This window comes from Etheostoma spectabile, chromosome 5 (assembly GCF_008692095.1).
Source record: "Etheostoma spectabile isolate EspeVRDwgs_2016 chromosome 5, UIUC_Espe_1.0, whole genome shotgun sequence".
Taxonomy (NCBI): domain Eukaryota; kingdom Metazoa; phylum Chordata; class Actinopteri; order Perciformes; family Percidae; genus Etheostoma; species Etheostoma spectabile.
Window position 1 is genome coordinate 8976617 of NC_045737.1, and position 7674 is coordinate 8984290.

Sequence of the window (7674 nt, forward strand, 5' to 3'; positions counted from 1 at the left end):
TTCAAACACTTTCAATAAATAAGCAATCAAAATTAATTATGGTAATGGGAACAAACAGAAACACAAAGAAGTTATGAAAGTTTTAAATTAACAATCAGGCACTGCCAAAGAAACTAATTTTTAACTCATTCCATATTGTATGAATGCAAATATCATGGGCGCAAACAGTTCCCTTTATGCTTGATTTTGGCATTTCCACTTGTGAGCATTTCCAAAATGCAAATTCACTGTCACGGATGTAAAAATGACAAAAAAGTCAACTCTGTCTTAATGGATATTTTTTGTGGAAGTGAATTTGTCGGTCAGTTCAGCATCTCATTTTCAGCTCCAATATTTATACTGTGAAGAGAATATCTCTAATTGATATGCTAACACTTTGCTTTACACTGCAGGTTAGTCAGGGGCTATTCAGTGAAACTGTAACTCCTAAAAGAAGGCTTAAAATGGCTAATCCATGTCTTGAGTAAAGCTGTCTGCTGTTTGACATTCTCACAGCTTCTTGCTCTTTCTCCCTTTCAACCCTAGTTGCCTGGAGGCTTTATCCACTAAGTCAAAACATTGGCAGCTCCGATATTTTAATTCCTTTTTGAAAATGTCTCCTATATGGCTCATGCTCATCTGTTTTGTGTGTGGCCGTGACCAGGAGAATAATGTTATTAGAGTCCAAGTAAAGACAAGAGCGCTGTTTGGATCAGATAGAGCTTGATGAGAGCTGGAAAGAGCAGTAAACGTATCTTTGTGGCGTGCCAAAATTCTGCCTCTCCCTCTCTTGCATTGATGGACGTCCACTCCTCTACTCTTGGACAGATGGTGAAGGCATTAGAACAGAGATCTTCAGAAACCAGAGAAGTAAAATTATTATCTCTGACATTTCAATACAGCCTTTAGTCCAAGCTTCCACAAGGGCTTCCAAATCCAATTGAAGCTAATCTAGACTCCTATTCATAAAGCTAATCCTTCTCAAGGCTCTTCCTCTTTAAGCCCCTTGGATCACTGCTCGTCAAAATCATCTCAAACAATTTACATTGTGAAGAGTGCACCCATAACATAAAGACACCATGGTGTAATGACATTTAAGCCCTCAGATACAGACTGGGAGTGACTGTATCCATTTTTCTCTGTTTTTATGCTCTCAACAGGAGACGGGCCAAATCCTGGGCTATGGCATGGTAAATTAGAATTGCATGAGTTGACTGTGGTCTTCACTTTCTCAGCAATATGAGCAGTTATCAGAATCACACAAGAGAGTCTTATTATGCATGCTAGTAAATGACTAATCTTTACTGTAATAAGACCCACATTTAACCTTCTAGCAGCTCTTTATTATAGACTAACAAGCTATGCACCAGTGTGTGTGTGTGTGTGTGTGTGTGTGTGTGTGTGTGTGTGTGTGTGTGTGTGTGTGTGTGGATAAGAGATGTATGTGAGTGTAGCAGTGAAACCCTAATTAAGCTGTCGGATGGTGCAGCAGATTGGACAGACCCCCCTGCAGAGTCTTCGGCCCCGGTAGGCAAACAGGCTTCATCTCTCAGCCAGCCAACCCAAATACATCTCGGCCCAGCTCACTACCAGGAGCTCAGCAATAGCATCAGTGCTCACTTCATCCAAGTATCTTTAGCACAGTGAGGCCAGATCAGATGGCATGCCAGTGCCACCAGCCTAAACTGCTGGTTGACTCCGAGAAGACTGGACAGAGATTTTAGCTAAGGGGAGATTAGTCCTTCTCTCAGCAGAACATATTGTACACACACATTTACTCACATGCATTAAGCACATATGCACATGCACGTAATTCTTAAACTCCAACACAGGAACTGGTGTCAGAGAAAAAGTTTGGTAGGGAGAAAGAGAAGAGGGGATTGAACATTTTGCAGACAGCAAGCGTTTGTTTCATGGTTTAGAAAAACCACAAGATTATAAAGTTCTTGTATGATGTGTGTGTATGTGTGTATGTGTGTATGTGTGTGTTTTAAGATACTCCACCACAAAAGGAAGGAAACTCTAGCCTCAGCTTTGTACAAACAACAGTTGACACTACTGTACGAGGCATTGTGGGGCAAATGTTAAAATAACTTATATTATTTCTTCTCTCGCTGTCTTTCTTTTTCTCACACATAATCACACACACACATATTTCTCTCTTTCAACATTCACACCACATCTGTGTGTATACAGCAATTATTTCAATGCATCTGCTGTCAGTTTGCATTCATTAATGAGGTAAGTTCTGTTATTTTCCTTTTCTGGTAGTCCCACTCAGCACTGAAATGTGCTGAGTGTCTCTGAAGGTTTTTTGAGCCCTGTGTCTTCGGTGGCTGCATATCTTGACTTGGGTTTGAATAAATTAATGAAGGGGGTTGTTGCACAGTTCTCACCATATGGATTACACATATTTTGTGTGTCTCTGTTGGATTTGTGGGTTTTTCATCCAGGGTGGCCACAGATTCTGATCTGGGCTTCTCTTACATTTATTACATAAATACAGCATCCTGTCCAAAGGGAACACTGCACTGTTACTCCACCTTACAGTGTAAAAATCAACAAACAAATCAAGAAAATAACGTTTTCACCTTTCAAATGTTCACATTTTTGTTGCGTGCCTGCACATGGCCTGTGTTTGACTGCAGCCCGTCCTGAAGGATGCATGTCTCCTCGTCCAGACTCGAAAAATGGCTGCCTGGAGGCATGGAGGAATAGGGCTCATTTTATTAATGCTACACATTTGATTAATCTGAGCAAATCTGTTCCCCATCCAATGGCTGACAGCTCTGGGGCCGAGGCAGGGACCCCAATACACACACACAAACACTGTCGGTGAGTGTTGACACAGTCCAGATGTTGGCAGCTCTGTTCCAAATGAAAGCAGGGCAGCCGGCCAACAACCTGAACCACTCTCCCCATCAAATGATATGTTTACAATAATACTGTTCTGAGACTCATGAGACATGTGCGTGTACACACACACACACACACGCACACACGTGCACACATATAGCAAACATGCAAGCATATTCTCAAAGCAGGGGAAATGAACTAATGGAAAGCTAGCGTACCACATGGGTGCAAAAGCAAACCAACTTGTGGTGGCGCAGAAAAAGAGGGAAATAGAGAGAGAGTTTGTTAAGTCAGACAACCAAAGAAAGAAAACAGAAAATAGAGAGGCGAGGTGTGACAAACAGACTGATCAAAAGAGACAAGTGAGTTATTATCATTGCCTTGTTTGGATCTGTGTTTCCCCGCAATGTCAGTCAGACTGAGAGAGGCAGGGGATGGAAAAATAATAGTGTAGTTATGTAATGTGCCTCGAAGGGTTGGAACTCAAACAGAGAGAAAAAGAAACACCACTGGTTCCACATAGAGGTGCATCAAAGGTCAGACTGTACCTACTGTTCTCTATAGCAAGCATTTTATACCTCTAAACCCCAAAAAACGACATGACCCACTTTTGACCAGATATTGCTAACCACCAGACCCTGATTCTTTTTCTTCCCTTTATCAAGCCACTACACTTAATAAATTATTAGTGTGAGCCTAAGGGCTGTAAATACTCATTGTTTCTCAAACATCACACATTTATCACAGATATTAAAAACACAATCACAAATTTATGCAATGCCGTTTTCCCCCCATCGTGACAAAAATAATTTGGCAAACCTTTTTTTCTCTCAAAGCTGCCTGGGGGTCTCTTTTTTCTTTCTCACACACACACTCTGTTGACGTATCTGCACAGGTGTTTTTATCTAATGACTGCCTGAGAACATTTCTATATGTTGGCCCATAACCAAACATTGTCAACGTACATCTAATGAGCAGCCACTCAATTTCAGTCTGCTGACTCTAATCACTCGTTTGTTCTCAGCATGTTACTCTTGACTGTCACACGGTGTCAAAACTTCACGTGTACCTGACAGCTCAAAGCTTCACTCTTCTTCATTATAAGTGGACACACGCATGTCAAATGCACCCATGCAGGCGTGCGTGTGCATGTAGGTGCATATGTTCAGAAATGTGAAGATTTGTTTGAATAACATTACATGCACAAACATGAAGGTATTGCAATAAACTATCTATATCTATAACTATTATCTTTGTTGCTGTTCAGTTCTGGACTATTTCTTGGAGCTATTACAATCAGATAATATTTCCTTGTTGTTGGCCCGACGAAGACAAGCCACTGCTGGTTTTAAAAAAGAAGGCCAGGAAAACTGTGTGAAACAGTCTGATGAAGACCTCGATCCGTTCATCTGTTCTAACAAGACCAGACAACAAGAGAAGTGGTCCTGACTCTGCTGGCTGTTGGCCTATGGGTTGGAGGAAGTTTCTATTCAGATTATAATGAAACTGCAGATTATAAGGGTCTATGGGGTGATGCACTCACAGTCAGGCTTTTAAAGCACCCCTCCACACATTTGAAGCCCTTTGAAATACAACTTTTTACTGTACTATGATGACCTGTAAATTTTAAATAATGGTTTGTTTACTGTTATACAGAATTTCTGGTTCTGCAGGTGCTTAATAAATTATTGTTAAATGGCTGAACAGCATACCTACCTGCCCCCACTGATAGCAAAAGCTACCTAGTATATTTGCTGTTGGTGATACCTGTTTTATACTTTTAAATCTACGCAGAATCTTCCAGACTAACCAAAGCAAAGGAAAGTGTGTGTGTGTGTGTGGTGTGTGTGTGTGTGTGTGTGTGTGTGTGTGTGTGTGTGTGTGTGTGTGTGTGTTGGGGGGGCTGTCATATACAGCATCATCACATAGATTAAAGAGTTAATTTGCAAAGAGATTTGCCATTTTGAACATGAAATGAAAATTGCTGGCACAGCCCACAGATAACATTGCTACAAATTCATAAAGACGGCTACAGGATTGCAATGAAAAGTTGTACAGGCATTGATGGTGCCCAGAGGATGAATCCTCATGACTTTGGTGATAACCTCGACTTTTGTTGATGACCTTGACTCCCCTGGCCTTTTCCCTTATGAATTTTTTTATCTTTTTATTTTTTCAGTAAAATGTCTTGAAAACTAATGGATAGTTTACAGTAACATAATATTTTGGTATCAACAGTCATGTCCCCTCAGAATAAAATGTAATCACTTTGGTAATACACTTTCATCTAGTGCCCTGATCAGGTCAACATCTTATTTCATACTATACTTTAGTTCAAATGTTAGCATGCCAAACCAAGAAGGTGCACACGGTATTAGACCTGCTTAAAGTGCTAATATTATACTTTTAGTTTTTTTTCTTTTCCTTTAATGTGTTTCTTTTTTGTGCACATTGTATGTTTATAAAGTGAAAAAGCCCGAAGTCCACCCCAAAGGGAGTTACCATCTCCAACAGAAAACACTGTTCACAAACTGCTCCGAACAGCTCCGTTGTAGTCCAGCCTTTACTTCTGTGACGAACTACATCACTTTGTAACACACGTTATAATGCTTGCCTAGCTGCTAGCGTGGTACGCCCTCATACTCCGCAACTGACAAGCTAGCAGTACTTACTGTGCATGTGCGACTCCCAACAAAGATGGTACAGAAGTGAGACGCCTCACTCTGTAGCCAACACAGAGAACTCAACACACAGGGTGAAAAGAGGAGCTGCAGTACAACATGTTCAGCACAACAACAAAAATATGGTGTTTTCTTAAAATTAAACCACAAATCTATTCTGGTACAACCTCTAAATACAATTATGAACCTGAAAATAGCATAATATGGGCACTTTAACATCAACATGTTAGCATTGTCATTGTGGGCACAGCTGCTAGCATGGCTGCAGAGTTTCATTGCTCAAAAGGATCATCTATAATTGAAATTAGCTACGCAGAAAATTCATTTTTTTATGTAATTTTATGAAACTCCAGATATGCAAAAACAACTGAATTTGTTGGGTAATATATCATTGAAGCAATATAGTGTTTGAGCAAATTAAGTTTGGAGGAGTGTACTTCAGCACAGAGCTTGAAATGCCTGGCACTGCTGAAACATATGGAATGAATTAACTGCATAACACTGAGGAAGCGAGAGAGACGGAGAGAGACAAAGACGAGAATATTTCCACAAAATGTTTAACTCAATAATTGAACGTTGCTTTTTATTTCGCTGTTTTCAGCCTTTTGAAGCTGCACTGTTCCATGCTATCACTGAGCTGATGGAAGTGTAATGAAGTGTGGAGGAACAGTGCCAACTTCAGCAGAAATGCCTGTGGTTCTGCCTTCCAGCCCAGTACTAACAACACAGCAGACAAACGGTGAAGATGAAAACTAACAGCGGAGTTGGAATCATTTTTAACACATAGACATGCTCCCTGCGTCACATAATCTCATCCACTAAGGGGTGTGTGTGTTCGCTACAGGGGTCTATTAATAAAATATGACTGTATCATATAATAGACTCGTCTGCCAAATTACAGGAGACAGAGAGACAGCTTATTAGGAGGATTGAGGGGGAGGTGTGTGTGTGTGCGTGTGTGTGCGTGTGTGGTGTGTGTGTGTGTGAGAGAGAGAGAGAGAAAGAGAGAGTGTGTGTGTGTGCAAGATGGAGCTTGAATAGAGAGATTAAGTGGCCTACTCTCATCAAAAAGGCACATTACCTAAGTGTTGGCATCATTAATAAGACTAAGGCAGAGCCAATCTGTTAACAAAGGTTCTAACTGTGACCGAGGATACATGAGAGAATTTCTCTCTACCACTGTGCAGAGGAAATTCTCCCTTTTTTCTTTTCTTTCTCATCCCACCAGCACACAAATTTAAGCCTATATATGCATGTATTTACATATTTGCAGATAGGTACATGTCACACATACTTATGCACATCCACACACATCACACACATCACACACAAAGCAGGGCACTCTAAATCCAAATCAAACTGCCATGAGTCACACTGTCACCGTGGCAACAGTGGCCAGCTCCATGCAGAACACATTCTGTCATATCTCTGGTGTTTTTTTCCTATGCACCACACACAGACATAACCAACTTTCAGCTACAGTATTCCTGCACTGATCTCTCAAGTGGATCAATGAATAAAGCACTGGGGTGTGTCGATTTGGCAGCTTGAGGTCATAGTTCAGGTTATTATCATTCAAATCCATAAAAAAACATGTAACTTAAACTGAAAAACTGCATTGGTGTAGCCAACCTGTAATATTTTGCTGCTTTGACTACAGTGAGTGATGATGCTCTCTGTCCTGTGGATGTGACGTGAGGCTTTTGAGTCGCACTGATATATTTCACCACCAGATGGTGTCTCTCGTCACTGCCATCACTGTGCAGTTGAGAAAGAGAGATGAGGGAGAGAGAGGTAAGATGTTGCCTGCCCTATCCATCTTCATAAACACAAGCAATAGTCATCCTCTGAAAACACCAACAGAGATAAATTGAGGGATGCTTGGTTACACGGCAGGCTTGTATGGCTCTGTCTGTTGTTGGTTGTCTGTCTGGCTTTGGACGTGACTCAAACAGTCCCTGATGTTTATCGGCACTCACTCGTGCATCCTGACTCCATTTTTATTGTTAAGGCTTGGAGAAAATCCTAAATACTTAGCAAGAAAATTGGTTAAAAATGGTGCAGAATTAGCAGTCTCTTTTGAGAGTCTTATTTTTGCTTTCTGCACTTGTCTTGTCTTGACACTGCAGCACTTAGGAATGAAGAAGGCAGAGCGAGC